This window comes from Leopardus geoffroyi, chromosome C1, assembly GCF_018350155.1.
Source record: "Leopardus geoffroyi isolate Oge1 chromosome C1, O.geoffroyi_Oge1_pat1.0, whole genome shotgun sequence".
Lineage (NCBI taxonomy): Eukaryota > Metazoa > Chordata > Mammalia > Carnivora > Felidae > Leopardus > Leopardus geoffroyi.
In genome coordinates this window covers 64,721,816-64,742,303 of record NC_059328.1, presented here as the reverse complement: position 1 = coordinate 64,742,303, position 20,488 = coordinate 64,721,816, and positions in this window count along the sequence as shown.

Sequence of the window (20,488 nt, the reverse complement as noted above, 5' to 3'; positions counted from 1 at the left end):
TCACACAAGGAACTGCCACTGAAGCCTTAACTATAGCTGCAATCCTGTTTTACCCAAGGGAGGGAACTCAAGAATTAACCGAGTCTTGTAAAGTAAATGAAGTTTCCTGAACACTTGTGAAACCATGTCGTATGGTAGCCTTAAAGGAGGCAGGTGTTCCAGTTCCACAGAAATTGATTTCTGCCCTCAGAATATACCACATCATTTACAATCCCAGCTTCTGACATCCCTTACCTTATCTGAGAGCAGGTGATGGCCGTAGTTAAACATTGTCTCTTCCCTATGCAACAATGCTTGAAAAGTGCCAGAGTCCATGGCATGAAGCCTACTTTGTGAGCAGGCACAGCTGAGATGAAGCACCTAGGATTTAAGAGGCCACTTTCTGCAGGACCTTTCAAGGTCACCTTTTACAGACAAGAATCTGGCAGAGCACAGCTTACACCCTCTCTCCTGGGGAAGAATGTAACCTAAATAGGTATATCATTCTGAATGCACTTTAGTGTAGCCAGGCAAGGATGGCAACTTGCTTATACGAAGAGAGTGGATAAGGAAGACTGCGTTACACTAAATAAATAGTCTAGAGAGTCTGAAAAACAGTATAAGCATACCTCAGAGATAGTGCAGGTTTGGTTCTAGAGCAATGCAATAAGGTGAGTATTGCAAAAAAACAAGTCAAATGAATTTCTTGGTTTCCTAGTGCGTATAAAAGTTATGTTTATGAATATTAAAATGTGTAACAATGTTGTCTAAAAAATAATCTGCATACCTTAATCAAAAATACTTTATTGTTAAAAATACTAACCACCATCCGAGCGTTCAGTGAGTTGTAATCAATGATCACAGATCACCATAACAAATATAAGAATAATAACAAAGTTTGAGATATTGCAAGAATTACCAAAATGTGACACAGAGACATGAAGTGAGCAAATGCTATTGGAAAATGGTGCCAATAGACTTGCCCGACACAGGGTTGCCACAAACATTCAATTTGTTAAAAAAAATCACAATATATGCAAAGCACAAGAAAGCAAGGTGTAATAAAATGAAGTATGCCTGTAACTGGAAATATGGCAAGTTTTCAGGTAGCCTTATGCATTGACAATCAGTGCTTTTCAGTGTGTTCCCGATGTATGAGAAAAGCAAGATATTCATAATTATTCTTGCAAAGGAAGTTGTGGCCACATAGAGAAAGGCTGTGTGAGAGAACTATGGTGCTTAAAAGCCAGGCTGGTGGTTTGGGAGAGGGGAAAGAGAAAGGACAAGGGAAAACAAATACATGCTCGCCATGGGAAAGCTGGTGCATCATTGCCTGGTATGAAATTCTAAATATGGGTATGTGTGGGGTTCGTGGCTCATTGCTCCTTGTTTATGTGGCAAGGTATTCCTACAAGCTGTAACAAATCAAGATGATTACTGTATGTCTGGTGTTGCCAGAGAGAATCTCTTCTGCTCCCACAGTGGGAGAGTGTGCTCGGTTTTGAGATACAGCAGGGAGTAAGACAGACGTGATTCCTGCTGTCAAGGAACTTAGTACAGATGGACAATAAACAACTGGGCCACTTATATATCCTGGGCCATTTGTAAGTATTTTGTTTGCCCTGAAAAAAAAACCCTAAATATATTAGACATACCATATATGTGTATATTGTCCTAGTAAGTATGTTTCTGGTTTACATGTATTCTTTTTAAAGTGTCTTTCAGAGGCTTTTTTTTTTTTTTTTTTTTTTTTTACCTTTGTAAAAGTGGAATATGCACACTGGTATGTGACATCTGGGCTAAATGCAGGCTGAAATAATAGTGTGTCACAATTCTTCAGCCAAAGCAGAATTTCCCTATGCTCTATTTCTTTTCCCCAGACTCGCTGGGTAGCTGAGCCAGACATTTGGATTCTGGATCTCAAAGATGGCTAGGAACTCCAGAGTTAGAGGGGGTTAGAGGTAAGAGATTAAAAACACTTCCAAGGGGTGCCTGGGTGGCTCAGTAGGTTGAGCGACCGACTTCGGCTCAGGTCATGATCTCACGGTTCGTGGATTTGAGCCCCACTTCGGGCTATGTGCTGACAGCTCAGAGCCTGGAGCCTGCTTCTGATTCTCTGTCTCCCACTCTCTCTGTCCCTTCCCCACTTGTGCTCTGTCTCTGTCTCAGAAATAAACATTAAAAAAAATTAAAAAAAAAATAAAAACACTTCCAAAATGTCTGAAAGCATTAGGAAAATTTCCAAGTATAATATATATATATATATATATATATACATATATATATATATATATATATAAAGAACAGTTAAAATCTGGAAAACCCTATTTATGTATCTATTCATCAAATAATGCATTCATTCAGCAAACAATTATGAAATAACCTTTTATGTTCCAGACCTGTGAATGGAGCTGGGGATACAAAGAACAAGACTCAAGGGGTTCACTGCTTAGTAGGGAGAGATGGACTTGTGATAATTAAGTCCAGAAAAATGTAATAATTTGTTTTAACAACATGATATAAGTAGATATGAGGAGCAAGATTGTTATGGTGGGGACACAAAGCACATGACTCATAGAAATATGTGTATGGTAAAAAGCACTTAGAAAGTTTTAAAAATAGGCTTTCTTTCAGAATTTCTTCACATCCTCAAAAACATGTTTTTAAGCTGTTTTCTCTTCCACTTTTTCCAGATACATAGCTTTTCAGAAACATTGTCATAACTGTAATTACATACATTTCTAGGCTCTATATAGCTATCTTTTTTTTACTGTTTATGTGTTTACTTTTGAGAGAGAGAGCGCGTGCAGGTAAGGGGTGGGGCAGGGGGGAGAGAGAGAAGCCCAAACAGACTCAGCACTGAAGATTCAGAATCTGATATGGGGCTCGATTTCATGAACTGTGAGATCATGACATGAGCCAAAATCAAGAGTCAGATGCTCAACCGACTGAACCACCCAGGCGCCCCCATAGCTATCTTTCAAAATGGCTTTATAAGTGGGGCTCCTGGTGGCTCAGTCGGTTAAGTGTCTGACTTCTGTTAAGGTCATGATCTCACGGTTCATTGGTTTGAGCTGTGTTGGGCTCTGTGCTGACAGCTCAGAGCCTGGAGGCTGCTTTGGATTTTGTAACTCCCTCTCTCTCTCTGCCCTTCCCCTGCTCACACTTTGTTTCTCTCTGTCTCTCAAAAATAAACATTAAAAAAAATTAAAATGGCTTTATAAGTGTTCATTGAGGAGTTTTGATACAGGCAACTTATGTTAATTATGTTAATAATTTATGTTATTAAAAGAATGAATTATAAATCATACTACATTACAAGTAAGACCTTCTGTTCCTCAAAAACACCATTAAGAAAACAAAAGGCATTGTATTGAGTAGGAAGATATATTTACAATACATATATCCAATAACAGACTCAAACATATAAAGAACTTTTACTAATCAATAGGAAAAAGAAAATCTAATAGAAAAATGGGCAAAAGACTTGAGTAGACATTTCATAAACAAGGCTGTCTCCAAATCCAAATTCAAATGGCCATTAAATATATGAAAAGTAATAATTTCATTAGTTATCAAGAATATTCAAATTAAGCATAATGTGCTATCACTGTATATTCACAAGAATGGTTAAATTTGAAAAAGACAGTAAAGGGGTGCCTGGGTGGCTCAGTCAGTTAAGCATCGGACTCTTGACTTCAGCTCAGGTCATGATCTCATGGTCTGTGAGTTCAAGCCCTGCACTGGTCTCTGCACTGACAGTGTGGAGCCTGCTTGGGACACTCTCTCACTCTCTCTCTGCCCCTCCCCCACTTGCTCTCTATTTCTCTCTCAAAATATAAATAAATAAATACATAAATACATAAATAAATAAAAATAAAAATAAAAAAGACATTAAATACCAATGTTCATGAAGCTGTGGGGAAATGGGAACTCACATACACTACTGGGGAAATGTAAACTTGCACGACTACTTTGGAAAATTATTTGAAAATAACTACTGGAGCAGAACATCGTATTTTTGCGTTCACCAAAAGTTACATACTAGAATCTTCATAGAAGCTTTATTCTAAATAGCCCCAAACTGGGAACAACTCAGTTTCACCAACAGTAGAGCATAAATTATGTTATAGTCACAATATGGAGTACAATGAGCAATGAGAATCAACAGTTTACAGCAACATGTAGAAATATGGACAGGTCTGTCAAACATAATATTGAGTAGGCACCAGACACAAGTATATGATTTCATTCATATAAGGAAAAACAGACAAAACTAATCTAGGTGTTAGAAATCAGGACTGTGGTTTGCTATGGAGGAGTAAAGTGACAGAGAAAGCAAGGAAGGTTAGGGGATACTGCTCATGTTCTGCTCCTTGATTTGGGTGCAGGTTATATAGGTATGCTCATCTTGTGAAAACTCATTCACCTGTACAAACAGGACATGCACTTTTCCATACTTGTATTATACTTTTTATTTTATTTGAGAGAGAGAGAGAGAGAGAGCACACAAGCAGGCAGAGAAAGAGAGAGACAGACTCTTGAGCAGATTCCACGCTCAGCATGGAGCCCAATGTGGGGCTCAATACGATGACCCTGGGATCATGACCTGAGCTGAAATCAAGAGTCAGACACTCAACCAACTGAGCCACCCAGGTACCCTATTGTATTTTAAAAAAGAGACAAATTAAAAAGTACAAGATTGCAAGGTATGGGATTCAGATCCAAGATCATCTCATTCTTATGTTCCATTCCTTTCTAGAATGTTTTATGCTATTTTGTCACATAATAAGCAGATCAAAAGTAAATTTGCAATCCATGGCCCTTTGCTTGTGCTTTTTATATTGCATTTAGAGTCCAGTTACTGCTATAAACACTATGTCGTTTGTAAGTGATAATTGTTTGCAGCCTAGTCTCTCTCACTGTGAAGTTCTGGGTTCCTCATAAGCAAGGACCATGTCCTAGAAATCTTTATTTTTGCAGTGCTTTGGACAATGCTTGGTCTAAAATAGATATACATGAATGCAGGAATGAACCATCTATATCTGTATCTATAGAATATTTAAGACTCAGCCAAAGAAATTTAGAAAGATAACCTCACAGGAAAAAGTAAACTAATACACACACACACACACACACACACACACACACACATATATATATACTAATATATTATATTATATTTATATATAATATATAATAATATATTATATATAACATAATAATATATAATAATATATAATATGTTATATATAATATATATTAGATGTATGTATATATATATATATATATACACACACACACACATTAAAGAAACATATTGAAGCCTTTTAAAGTTACATCATAGTGACTTGAAAGAGTTAATGCCATTTATAGGGATTCCCCATTTACCATGTGGGAATATTTAGGTGCAGAGTAAATCCAGTTCAAGCACTGTCTTTGTAATGTCTAGAAATATAATGATTTATAAATATACAATTAGGCTCCACATATTGCAATGAAAATATTGTTTTATGATAATTCATTCAGTTAAGTATTCCTGCATACTTACTATATGCCAGTACCACTGACACTGCTATGCTGCCAGGCACATAAGTGAATAAAACAAATGCATCTAACAGACATCTGGGAGGGAGGAACAATAATCAATACATGTCCTAAATAAAATAGAGGGTGAGAAATGCCATGGAAAAAGAAAAAGTAAAGGAGAATAAGGAGAGCCAGAGGCTGGTTACAACTTTATTAATTTTATTTTTAGTTTTATTTATTTATTTTGAGAGAGAGACAGAGAGAGAGAGAGAGAGAGAATCCCAAGCAGGCTCTGCACTGTCAGCACAGAGCCTGATGTGGGGCTCAACCCCACGAACTGTGAGATAATGACCTGAGCCGAAACCAAGGGTTGGACGCTCAACCAACTGAGCCATCCCAGCACCCTGAGGCTGGTTACAGTTTAAATTGATAGTGACAGAGGTGTCATGGAGAAGATGACATTCCAGCAAAGATTTGAGAAGGTGAGGGAATTAACCCTGCTAATTTCTGGGGGAGCAGCCAGTTCAAATGTCCTGGGGAGGAAGGATGCCTGACATGTTTGGCAACAGAAAGAAGGCTGGTGTGGCTGGAACAGGGTGGAGGGGGAGAAGGGCAGAGAGGAATTATATGGGACCTTGAAAACTATGGTAAGTTCTTGGACGTTTACTCTGAATGAAATTGGAAATTAGTGAAAAGTTTTGAGTGAAGATTAATGTGATCTGATTTACCTTTTAAAAGAAACATGTATCTGCTGCTTAAGGAAATGTAGGAACAGGGTGTACAGTGGGAGGCTATGTGATTCAGATGAGAGCTGAACTCAGTAGAGGTGATGAAAACTGGTTGGATTCTAGGTCTATTTTGAAGATAGAACAAGCAGGATTTCTTGACAGACTGGTTGTGGTGTGTGAGAGAAAGAAAGCAAGGACAACTGCATGATTTTCGGCCTGAGGATAGTAAGAGACTAGTAAGCAATTGGCCGTAAGTAGTTTACTAACTTACAAAAGCAGACACAGAGAAAGGAATTCAGACTTGCTCTGAAGGAGGTCTGACATATGGTGAGTTCTCCCTACTACTTACTGACTGCATTTCTGTTTTCATCCACTACCTTTGCCCTATGGCCGCCATCTTAGCTCTGAAATTAACCTTCACGTTAGGTTAACCTACATGTTGCACAAAGTTAGCCTCTTGTGCAAGTAGAAGAGAGGAATTTCCACTTATTTCAGGGACACACTTGGAACTTAATGTTTTAGAATTTCATTGTTCATTCATCTGCATAAATATTTTACCTACCAATGGGAAATCTGTAATTCCATCATATCTCATCTTTATCAGTCACCCAAACTTGGCTACGATAAATATAAATAAGGAAACACCTTGAACTCCAAGGAACCTCTGAATTTTTTTTAATATAGTTGATACACAATGCTACATTTGTTTCAGGTGTAGAACTTAGTGATTTGACCAATTTTCACATTATGTTGTTTTCACTACAAGTGTAGCTATCATCAGTCCTGTTATACACCACTATTACAAGTATCATTGACTGTATTCCTTACACAGTGCCTTTTATTCCCATGATTTATGTATTCCATACCTGAAAGCTTGTATCTCCCACTCCCCTTCGCCCATTTTGCCTATCCCCCTACCCCCTTCCCCCTGGCAACCATCAGTTTGCTCTCTGTATTTATAGGTCTGATTTTGCTTTCTGTTTGTTTATTCTTTTTTTTTTTGATTCCACTCATGAGTGGAATCATATGGTATTTGCCTTTCTCAGTCTGACTTATTTTAATTTCTAAATTTTCTAAATTTAAAAGCTATAGCTGACGGTGCACCTGGGTGGCTCAGTTGGTTGAGCATCTGACTTTTCATTTTGGGCCTGCTTGGGATAATCTCTGTCCCTCTCTTTCTTCTTTCTCTGCTCGCTCCCTCCCCCCACCGCTCACGTGTGGGGAAGGAACAGAAATAAGCAAAATTTAGCTAAAATACATAGAGAAATAAGCAATAAGCCGTACATAGAGAAATATACAAAATTTAGCTAAAATTATAGCAAAGCGTTTTCATTTTGATTTAAATAAATATTCTGGCATATGCTTTGAAGTAAACGCTTTCTTAAGTCTCATATAAGCCCCAAAGAAAAAGAAACATATGACATCAATTAATTTTTGTTTGTTTTCACAGGATGCAAATAACATATTTGAGTTTTTATTGTTCTTTTTTTTTTATCATTATTGACAAATAGCAATTCTGTTAGCCTAGAGGCCTAAAATTTCTAAGTCACACATATGTGTCAGAACCAGTATACCCTTATGAGTGTCTACATTGCTTATTTTTGTGTTTTTACTATATGTCTCATGAGCAAACTATTAGTAATACATACATTAATCAGCTTAGGATGAGTAAGATCTAATCTTTCCACCCAAGGAATGAAATGTGTTGCTTCTCCAGTCACAAGGGATTCATGTTGGTGTGCTAGAAATTTTTAAAACTTACCAGAATTTACCATCTGCCAGTGTGTTTTTTTAAATCTATTCCATTTACCCATGTTTCCTTTATTAATGGTTCTGCAGTACAATTAATAAACACTTACACTGTTTTTCTAGTTAGATAAAAATCATGAAACTAACGATCTAGTGGAGTGGGCAATGATTAATTTAAAGAGATCCCTTTCCCCAAATAAACCAACATTTTATGTTGTGCAATGGGAAACTAACACTAAAGTATTTCTCAGATCATGTCACCCTCTTGCTCAACAATTTTAGTGGCTACTATTGTCTGCACTGTCCAGTATGATACACAAGCCACGTGTGACTTTTTAAATTTGATACACTAGTTATTTAATAATAACTTTAATACAATAAAATTAAAACTTTGGTTTCTCAGTTGAAGTAGCCATGTTTTAAGTACTAAATAGCCAAGTGTGCAGATATAGAACATGCTATCATTACAGAAAGTTCTATAAGAAAGTGTTGGGAGAAAGAATCAATTGCTGTTTTTTGTTTTTCTTATTTGTTTGTTTTTTTTTTATCATAGAGTTCCAAGCCCTCAGTAATTTCATTCCAGTTTACCTTACTAGGGATATCTTCTGCTCTACTGATCATATGTAACCCATGCATCCTGTACTTTTTTTTATTTCTAAGCCCTTACTTACTTGATTCCTTTAGCGTATAATTAGCTTTCTTTGTTTTGCACTTAGTGAAATATCCCCATATCTACAAGGATTCACTTAATTCACCTTCTTCACAAAAGCCATCTGTATTCAGCCCTAATGGATATAAGTAATTTCTTTCTCTGTGATTTCTAGAATGTTCTTGTATCTCTATTGTACTTTGTACCTTATTTATGTACATTTGTTTCCATCATTTGTTCCACACTCCAAAATGTATCTTCATCATTGTGCCCCTATGCAGCTTATCACTGCCATGTATATAATGAATATTCTAAAATGATGAGTTGAGTAATTTATAATAAATTTAAATGTTACTTCTGTGAGCATTTGCAGGCCCATTGTTTGATGTGCTTTGAATTTGTAAATTTATTTGCTCTATTATTGTTTTAGAATTATCATTTTCAAAGCCCATTGACATTGACCAGCCTAAATGGGGGGTGGGGCACAGGGGACTAATTAAATCAAGTTATAGATGCAAGTTTCTCTTTTCATGACTGTATTTTGGTGCTTGAGCATTTCAATTGCCTTTGCTATTATCTCCCATGCCTGTAGCTAGAAAACAGGATGCAATTTAAATCAATCAAACAAATAAGTGAGTGTCTTCTAATCCCTGATAATTGGTAGTAGATGATAGGTATCTTTTAATTCAGCTGTCTCTGGGTGTTGGTTTTGCAGAATCACAATCAACAAGGAAAGAGGTTGTTATGACCTTGTTCCTTGCCTTTCTAAAAAACTGTTGGCCATCGCTACACTTCCATTATATGACAAAGTGTCATATCAGTTAATCTATTTTCAAATTATATGCTCCAAATGGGTTCCCAGAGGTCATCACTTCCCTCATCTCCAGAAAATACAGCAGAAGACCACAGCATATACCTTTTAAGGAAATTTTGAATTGTGTTTCTCTTGTCTTCCACGGCATTCTCATTTGTAATTTTCAGAAATTGGCAGGTGTTATTTGCAAGAATTTCATGCTAATGAAATGTTGGAAGCTCCAGCGTTGGTACTGCCTAAATGAAAGGAGAAGAGGAAGTTTTTCTATATCTCTGTTATCCTGAGTACCCACTTTCAAAAGGTGTTTCTTAACATGGTTCTGATGGCTTCATAGGAACAGTCATCCTGATATCTTTGAACTTGGTAGCTACCATTCAGTAGGAGTGGAAAGACAAAATATTCTTACACTCACCCTGAGGTCAGTGTATTCATTAAATGCTTTTTAAATTGACTATAAATACCTTAAAATTCATCTATCTTATGGTTACACCAATAACCCCTCAGCAGATGACTTTCTACATCTGTATATCTCCAGCTTTGGGCTTTCTCCCGTGCCCCACTTCTGCCATGAAAACATGTTGCTAGATATTCATTCTTTCATTCAGGTAACGTTTATTATCACATACTATATGCCAAGCACTGTGCCAGGTTCTTAGGAAACAAAGATGCAGCCAGTGTAGCAAAATGCTCATGGTCTCCACAGAGGAAAACACTACTAAACCAAAGATGACAGTGCAGCAAGGGACAGTGTAGCAGAGGGGAAAGAGTCCTAATTTCTAGTATTGTCTCCTTCTTACTCAGATATCTGAATCCACGAGCTATCAACCAATCTTAGCCTCAGTTTTCTTTCATAAAAATGAGAATATTAACTTTTACCTCGTTAAGTTATTGTGAGGGTTAATTGAGCTAGTAAGTGCAGAATTGAAACAACCTAATTCTCTGCCTCTAAATTGTAGTTTGTGGCTTACTGCATTCCTCATTCTATTATTCAAGACCCTGATCATAATTATCCACTGTTTTCTCTCCCACAATGTAAGTGCAAATTAAACGGATTTGCTTCCTGTTCCTTGGATACATTTATTTGCCTGATGCCTCCTTGCCTTTACTCAGGCTCTTCTTTCTGCTTGGAATACCTCCAATTCTGCATGTCTAAATCCTTCTTGCTTCAAGGTGTCTTGATGACAATCCTCTTTCATGAAAATTTCCTAGGTTTCTGCAGCATGAAATTACCACTTCCCATAAAATCATGTAGCATTTTGTTCATACTTTTTTTTAAAGTGTATTTATTTTGAGAGACAGAGAGAGAGCACAAGCAGGGCAGGGGCAGAGAGAAGGAGAGAGAGAATCCCAAGCAGACTCAGCACCATCAGCGCAGAGCCCGATGCACAGCTTGAATTCACAAACCGTGAGATCATGACCTGGGCTGAGGTCAAGAGTCAGATGCTTAGCCCACTGAGCCACCCAGGCACCCCAAACTTTTTTTAATGATGTTTTTATAAGTCAAGGTACATCAAGTACTAAAACAAGAATGATAATCAATATCCATGTACTTAAGTGTTGTAACTGTGACGACAGTTTGTCATTTGTGGAAGATCTGGTGAAGCAGTCTTACCTCTGAAATGAAAAGGAACTAACCAGACTTTGGAACAGGAATGTCCCTTTCCCCATATCCAACCCTTGCTCTTCCGACTTCACCATTTGTACTTTCTTCTTATTGTCTTCAGGAAGCTGCTTCTTGTTTCAAAGTAAATTAGAGGTAGTGATAATGAACCCAACATAAAACCCAGCTTATGTAAATCCTTATGAACAACTTTGAAGTGAGCATTTTTAAGCGTTAGTTGTTATCCTGGTTCTTGATAAATATGGATTTGTTGGCTTATTTTTCCTTGAACCATCCTCAAAAGTCTTGAATACTTGAAAAGATTCTAGGGGCGCCTGGGTGGCTCAGTCAATTGAGCATCCTACTTTGGCTCAGGTCATGATCTCGCAGTCTGTGAGTTTGAGCCGCACGTCGGGCTCTGTGCTGACAGCTCAGAGCCTGGAGCCTGTTTCAGATTCTGTGTCTCCCTCTCTCTCTGCCCCTCCCCTGCTCACGCTCTCTCTCTGTCTCTCAAAAATGAATAAATGTTGGGGCGCCTGGGTGGCGCAGTCGGTTAAGCGTCCGACTTCAGCCAGGTCACGATCTCGCGGTCCGTGAGTTCGAGCCCCGCATCGGGCTCTGGGCTGATGGCTCAGAGCCTGGAGCCTGTTTCCGATTCTGTGTCTCCCTCTCTCTCTGCCCCTCCCCTGTTCATACTCTGTCTCTCTCTGTCCCAAAAATAAATAAATGTTGAAAAAAAAAAATTAAAAAAAAAAATGAATAAATGTTAAAAAAAAAAAAAGAAAGAAAAGAAAAGATCTGTCTCTCCCTCTGTCTCCCCCTGTGCGAACCCACTCTCTCTCTTAAAAATAAATAAATTTTTGGAGTGCCTGGGTGGCTCAGTTGGTTAAGCATCCAGTGTCAGCTCAGATCATAATCTCATGGTCCCTGAGTTCAAGCACCGTGTCGGGCTAATCCCTCAGAGCCTGGAGCCTGCTTCGGATTCTGTGTCTCCTTCTCTCTCTGCGCCTTCCCCACTCACTCTCTATCTCTCTCTCTAGTGCTTCAAACTGTTTTAATTATTGGAGAAAGAATGGACTTCACTGGGAATTTCATTTGTTTCATATGCCATTAGACCACCCAACCAACAAATATGTTGAATCTTCATAAGTAAGAAATATTTTCCATAGCAGCAGTTCATTACCCATTGTTCTAAAATTTGAGAATACCTAATGAATTATTCATTGACAAAGTAACTTCACTTAGTGTGTTTGTGCAGATCTTAGTAAAGTTCATAGATCTTTGTCAAATTCCCAGGCTCCTTGACAAGTGAATATGACTTGATGGTGAACTATCACCACTTTCATGGCAGTCATCAACAGGGCAAGGACCAGAATATGCTTGGACCAAACCAGTGAACAGCCCTGGGTAGTTTTACATGTCCACTGATGCTGCCAAATGTACTTTCTTTCACAGGAATGACCATCATCTCCACTTTCCCATTAATATGAATATGTATGAATTATGATGTACAATATGAATGCACATATGAATATGTACAAAGGACTTCAGTGAGCTCTGTGAGCAACTCTACCTTATTAATCCTAATTCATAGATATACTTTCACTCTCCACACAATGAAGCAAATGAGCTTGTTCTGTTTGCTTCCTTATACTGTTTCTTACCTGGCTGTCACTAGAAATTTTTAAGTACTGTTGATTTAGCATCTTTATACATTAAATTTCAAAATCTTGATTATTTTATCTGTCTCTGTCAGCTGGGCTGCAGACTGCATGGTATAAATATTCCCTCTTTTTGTTTTCTTGAGACTGCCACAGACTTTGTTCTTTATTTTCCAAGTTCTCTAGAATTTTTTCTTTCTGTTAATAGCAAAATATTTTTTTCTATTGAATATCTCTGCTACATATTTCCCACATTCTCTAAGATCTGACATCCGCTTTTTATTTATCTGACCTCTTTATTTAACCAGAATTCTGAGTTATTTTATTCTATGTGGAAGGCCTTTATTATCAACTGATCCATGGATAATGAATGGTCTGCTTATGGCCACTGTCCACTGCTGAGTGTATATGAGGTGTTTCATCTTGAAATAGTCGATCCATTGTAGTGTCAGTGACTGGTGATACAATTACATAAGTTTGTTTTATCTTTCAACTATATTTACATCTAACAGCTGAATCTTCACTTCCACCTCAGCCACATGGTGTAGTTCCAAGCCTGGGCACTCTCTCAGAAAAGAAAAGGTAGATCTAATGGATGGGTACAATTGATGCCACTAAGAAGAGTGTTCATCCTTCTTTAGTGGCACTTAACCACTTTTTCACTAGCAGTTAGGAGAACAGACACTGTTTGTAATTTGTTGAGTGGTTTGTATGAACTAAGTGCATTTCCTTTTTTAGGCCTCTGACTTCCCATGACTGAAGATTTAAATGTGAGGACAGGAGAGGGAATCTCATCTCTCTCCTATGACACATTCCTTGGTGGGAAAAAAAAAAAAAGAATTTAACCTGACAATTACATAACTTCTCTACTATTACGATGCTACATGGCAAGATCAAGGAATCCTAAGGATCCTGGGAAACGATTTCTACACATGATCATGAACCACATGTGGAAAATATTCCACCAGTGTCTTCATTGAACTGGGCATCATACTGCCCTGAATTACTCTGGAACCAATAAAGTCATAGCTGACTTATAATCATTTCCCTTCATGTGATTTGAACTGTGAGTCACCTGTTCTGCTGAAATTATGGACACACTGGTGTATTTTTAACTTACTATGAGACACTCTTCTAGAATAAAACAGAACAGAAATGCAATATGCAATTGTCTGGGGTGTAATGGTATGCAAGTTCTTGAGTACAGATCTATGTCCTGGATCTTACAGGAGCTGATGAAGGGCTCCAGGGCTAGGCTCTCAGCCCATATTCCCCAGGGCTGCCTTCCTAATCCAGGAGAAGAAAAAACACTATTTCCTACAGTGAATCATCCCTTGGGGCTCCCACCGTCCTTGATTTCTGTGTCTGCCTCCTTCCTGGATCTTGTCTTATTCATCTTTGCAGCTTCCAAACTAAGCACTGTTATCTAAATCATGGTAGAATCTGTATATATATATATATATACATATATATATATATATATATATATATATATATATATATATATATCTTTTGAATCCAACTATCCATTCATTTCTTTATGTAGCAGATATTTGTTAAGTAACTACTGTGTACATTAGCCTATGCTAAGCGTTAGGAATGCAAGAGAACAAAGCAGACAGTTCCCTGAAGGAGCTTAATTTAGTACATTGAGGGTGAGACAAGTCAGACTATACATGAAAAATTACACAGATAATTCCAACTTCAATATTTTTAAGTGCTCTGAAGGACTAGGAAGTCCTGACCAAACTCTGCTAATGAGCTAGCAGTGTAACACTGGCCAAATTACTTAACCTCTCTGAGTTCCAATTTTCTCATTTGTAAAGTAAGAGATTCATATGAGTCAATGTTTAAGGTCCCTTTTAGGCCTGAACTTTATGATTCTGTGCTTGCTTAATGAAAACATATATTTTGTACAAAGGGTATCTGATCAAAATTATCCATTTATCAATAATACCAGTAGGGGACCCTGGCTGGCTTTGTTGGTTAAGCATCTGACTCTTGATTTTGGCTCAGGTCATGATCCCATAGTTCATGAGTTCAAGCCCTGCATCAGCCTCTGTGCTGACTATGTAGGGTCTGCTTAGGATTCTCTCTCCCTCTGTCTGCCTCCTGCATGTGCGTGCATTCTCTCTCTCTCTCAAAAATAAATAAACTTTAAATAATAATAATACCAGTAATGATTATCAGGATAAATTTTCAAACTCTCTGTGACTATAATGGGAACCTCACTAACACGGAAAGAAATAAAGTAGGGAATCTGACAAACAATAACAACAACAACAACAACAAAACAAAACAAAACACAGCTACATTAAGAATTAAAGTAAAATACTCTCTCTGTCTCAAAAATAAATAAAAACGTTAAAAAAAATTAAAAAAAAATTAAAAAAAGGGCGCCTGGGTGGCACAGTCGGTTGGGCGTCCGACTTCAGCCAGGTCACGATCTCACGGTCCGTGAGTTCGAGCCCTGCGTCAGGCTCTGGGCTGATGGCTCAGAGCCTGGAGCCTGCTTCCGATTCTGTGTCTCCCTCTCTCTCTGACCCTCCCCCGTTCATGCTCTGTCTCTCTCTGTCTCAAAAATAAATAAAAACGTTAAAAAAAAAGAATTAAAGTAAAATAAATGAAATGTCTTGAATCTTAAACATTTGGCATCATTTTGAATGAGTAACAGGGCAGTGTGAAATAGTAACTGAAATATTTTCTAGTTCCAGTAGTGCATGGGGTTACAAAAGAGGTAACATATTTTGAGAATTAAATTACTCTTTTATCTAATGCTGCATTTGAAAAGGGCCCAGTTCTTGGCAAGAGAGTTCTGGTTTGTTTTCATGTGAAAGGGAAAACCTCTACCAGTGAGATGGATAAGAGGAGGTGGGACACTGGGAAAAATAGAGTGTTTTAGGAGTCAACTCCTCCTCTCCCCATAGAGGAAGGAAAGGAGGTGCTCAGATAGTTCTTTCCTCAAAGCTGAGGGAAGGAAGCTCAAGAGAATCCCACCTGAAGTTTGTGGCATAGCTACTAGACAGACACATCTCAAAGCCTGGTGGTTGTCTGCTGATTCATGGTTTGCTGACCTCCCCTGGGGCTATTAGAATGAGAAGAAGATTGGGAAGAGGTGATGTGACTATAGTAAGCCAGGTGGCTTAGGAGCAGGAACATTCCCTGTAAGTTCATTATTCCCAAGAAATATAGCAGATACCTGTGAGCAGATGGGCCTCACCTGTGCCACAGAGCACCCATGGGGTGGGGACTGGTGCAGCAGGAGGCAAAGAGGCACACACATAGGAGGGATGTGACATGATGCTAAATAGGAATCCTCCAATGAATAGACCGTGGCTCACAAGGTGCCACCAGTGTCCAAGGGGAGTTTTAGGGATCTGAATACTTTCTCAGCGGGGTCCACTGGGTTCCCCAGTCACTCTGCACTGAGACAGTAGGTCGGAAGCCAGATCAGTGGTGATAACCACAGAAAGGGGACAACGATTCTGCCACACCAAGGTGGAAGTTGCTGAAAGGAAATAAGTGTTACATCTGAAAAAGATGAAATCAATCAAGTGGCCTTCGTTGTCAAAGAAGGAACGTTTGTCCCGTTCTCTTGCCTGACATGAGGCTTAGGGAGTAGGACTGGCCCCTAACCAATCGCAGCAGACTTTGGGTTCCAGCAGCTCAAAGTCAAGCAGCAGCTGAACAAAGGATACCCAGGGACCAGAGGAGGAAGCAGAGGACTTGATGTCTGAAGACTCCAACACTTCCTTGACATCTCCCCACCTAGGCCACATCTTATCCTCATCACATGAAGACCTTTTTAGGAGAGGAGCAGGGGAAAGCTCTCTGAGACACTATGTATGTTTATCTAAGAGATACCCAGAGGGCCCCTGGCTGGCTCAGTCAGTAGAGCATGGGGCTCTTGATCTCAGGGTTGTGAATTCAAGCCCCACATTGGCTGTAGAGATTACTCAACAATAAAATCTTCAGAGAGAGAGAGAGAGAGAGATTATGAATATTTCCCAAATGGGTTTTTTAAATGTTTGCATGACACTGAGCTTTAAAATAAGTTGGACTATGGGGCATGTGGGTGGCTCAGTCGGTTCAGCATCCAACTCTTGATTTCAGTTGGGATCATGATCCCAAGGTTGTGGGATCAAGCCCTATGCCAGGTCCTGTGCTGGGCATGGAGCCTGCTTGGGAGTTTCTCCCTCTCCTCCCTCTCCCCCTCCCCTGTTCATGCATGCTCTCTAAATAAATAAGTAAATAAGTAAATAAATACATAAATAAATAATAAATGTTGTACTAAGAGTTAATTTTGTTCCTAGTTACTAGTGGATGAGGGGTTCAAAGGAAATCTAAAATAGTCATAACCAAAATAAAGAATTAACACTCACCTGAGTTTTCAAGTCTGGATTCCTGACCCTACTATACACTATTATTGAGTTAAATAAGTAATTGGATCACCAAAAGTCTGAAAAATTAGGTTCCCTTTTAAAAGTTATATATTCCAGATACAATGAAACACAGAAAAACCATCTATGACAAAACCTATTTTTTTAAACCTATTTTGACATGAAATAGAGCAGCTTCATTTCCCAGCTTTGCTATTATTAGGTGTGTTGCCTTGGGCACATTGCCTCGGTTTCTCCATCTTTAGAAAATATAAAATAATAGTTATCTTGTTGGATTATTATAAAGTTTAGGAGTAACACATGTAGATTTCAAGTACAGTTCTTGGCATACAAGTGATGCTAAACATTGAGGATTGCCATTATGATTACTATATGTTGTGGCCTCAGAATCACTGACCTTTGCTTCCTGTTTGCTTCAGTTGAATAAAGCTTCATAAATCTCTTAACCATAGCCAGTTCTCCAACTGCATATTGTAGTCAGGCTATATTTACCAAAAACCACACTGTAAGTAAAATTCTACTTGGTTGAGTCTTTTAAGTTTAAATATATGTCCTCAATAAGACAGGAAAAAATGAAAATAAAATGTGAAAATTAACTTTAGAAATCAATGAAACTCTTGAGATTTGTTTTTTAGACAGTGAAAATGGAGAGCTAAGGAATTTTTATTTGATTTTCAAAGGTAACAAATTAGTCTACTTTTGGCCCCCAGTTCTTCCTCTTCCAAACTAGTAGGAACCATTTTGTCCTGAAACATCAATAAAATTACTTTCTGTCTTAATGGAAAAAGTATGGAGAAAACTACTTATGAAAATAATAACGGATAACAAGAAAGTTGCATGGTTTACTGGTCTATAAATGAATAGCAAAAGGTACTGAGCTTTTCTCTCTAGTAATGTATTTTTCTTATTTTTCTTACTTATCCATAGCATTTATGTATACCAAAAAGATGTTTAATAATATTCATTGTAAACAAATCAGGAACAAAAACACCTCTCAAGCTTCCTAATTCAAAATGACATTAAGTGTAAAAATATGACTATAACCGTTGAGATGAAAATAGAAAAGCTGTAGTGCATCCAAATGTTCATAATCTAGGTATCTTTTATTGTTCAAATAAAATGTTTTTGCTTTTCACTAAATTCCTTAGTTATCTCTGTGATTAATCATAATTAATTAATGATTAACCATAATTGAACTCTACCTAATTGAACTCTAAGCCTTATCATAATCCAATTACCGCAATTTCAATATTGCCCCAGCGTTTCTACTCCCTGTGATTACAATTCCCCTCTACATTTTAGCATGTTACAACTACAGCAGTCATACTACTCCTGGATATTCCAAGACACTTGCAAATTCAAATATTCTGTATTATTGGTCCCTCATCCTCACTGATTTATGAACACAAAATACTTCCTGCCTCTGGGCTGTGTCTCACTTCATCTGTGCCACTCTTGGGAAGGAGGATTGTATGACCCTTTAAAAGCAGACAGAAAAACAATTAGATGGAGTCCAAAATTAGTTGTTGATTCATATTATCAACATATTAATCATATGGAGGCCTAATATTAAACTGGCATGAACTCAGAGGTGGCAGAACAACACATCCAAGTTTTCCTCCTACCTCATTAATACTCCTTTTTTGTTATTTTTATTGGCTCCTCTTTATCTTCCTAACTCTTTTTTTTTTTTAATTTTTTTTTCAACGTTTATTTATTTTTGGGACAGAGAGAGACAGAGCATGAACGGGGGAGGGGCAGAGAGAGAGGGAGGCACAGAATTGGAAACAGGCTCCAGGCTCCGAGCCATCAGCCCAGAGCCTGACGCGGGGCTCGAACTCACGGACCGCGAGATCGTGAGCTGGCTGAAGTCGGACGCTTAACCGACTGCGCCACCCAGGCGCCCCTTCCTAACTCTTAATTGTAGAGGGTACCAGCAATCAGCACTGGACCCTCTTTTCCCTCTACTATGGACCCTTTATAATCTCATCCAGTCTTGTGGTTTTATATGCCATCTGCAAGCATGGTCTTTCCAAATTTGTATCCTCAGCCTAGATCTTCCCTCAAACTATAGAAACTCTTGTATGCAATTGCCTATTTGAGGATTCCACTCTAAATTCTAATTGGCATCTCAAATTCAATATTCTGAAACCAACTTTCTGATGGTCTCCACTTCTGCCTGCCCTCTTCAGAGTCTACTCAACCTCAGTTAATGGTCATTTAATCCTTCCAGTTGCTCAGGCCGGAAACCTTGGGTCCTCCTTGACTCTTTCTCTCATTTCCCACGTCCTGTTGCTGTAGCTTTACAACATCTCCAGAATCCAATGACTTCTGTCCACTTTCATCACAACCACCCTTGTCCAAGTACTGTCATTTCTCACCTACGTCATTGCAGTGGCCTCCTGACAGTCTCTCTGCTTCCATGCCATGTGACCCACTTCTATACTCAACACAGCAGCTAAAGTGATCCTGTTAAAAATTAAGTTTAGTCATGTCATTCTTTACTCTAGTGGTTTCCCATCACACTCAGAGAAAAAAACCCAAATTTTATAGTGGCTAAAAATGCTCTACACAATCAGCTTTTATACACACACACACACACACACACACACACACACACACACACCACCTCCAACCCTTTACTCTGACTTCATGATTTCCTCTTAGAATATTCATCCCACTCTGCCTTGCTCATCCTTGGGATTCCCAGATCCTGCCACCTATGTTCTTTTCTCATGGTCTTTGACTTTATGTTTCTTCTGCTGGATGACTCTTCCCTCAAATATCCATGTGGGTTGTTCCCTCAACTCCTTCATACTTTTGTTCCAACATGCTCTTCTTGGTTATGACTTTCCTGACAATCTTGTTTACAACTTTAAATCCCTTTCCCTTAGTGTTTCCCACACCTCATGATTTCCTATTGCTTCTCTCCTCTCTTATTTTTCTATATGCCCCTTATCACCATCTAGCAAACTATATAGTTTGCCACTTAGTCTTTAATATTTTTTTCACATTTATTCATTTTTGAGAGAGAGAGAGAGAGCATGAGTGGGGAAGGGACAGAGAGAGAGGGAGACATAGAATCAGAAGCAGGCTCCAGGCTCTGAGCTGTCAGCACAGAGCCCGATGCGGGGCTCAAACACACAAACTGTGAGATCATAACCTGAGCCAAAGTCAGGCACTTAACAGACTGAGCCACCCAGGTGCCCCAGTCTTTAATATTTTTTTATCTGATAGTCTTTTCCCAATTAGTAATTTCCATGAATGCAACTCTTCTTGCTGTTGTTTTTTTCTTGCATCTCCAGTACCCAGTACATAGTAAGCACTCAATTAATATTTATGAAATAAATAATACTGGACTCATATTGAACTTTACATG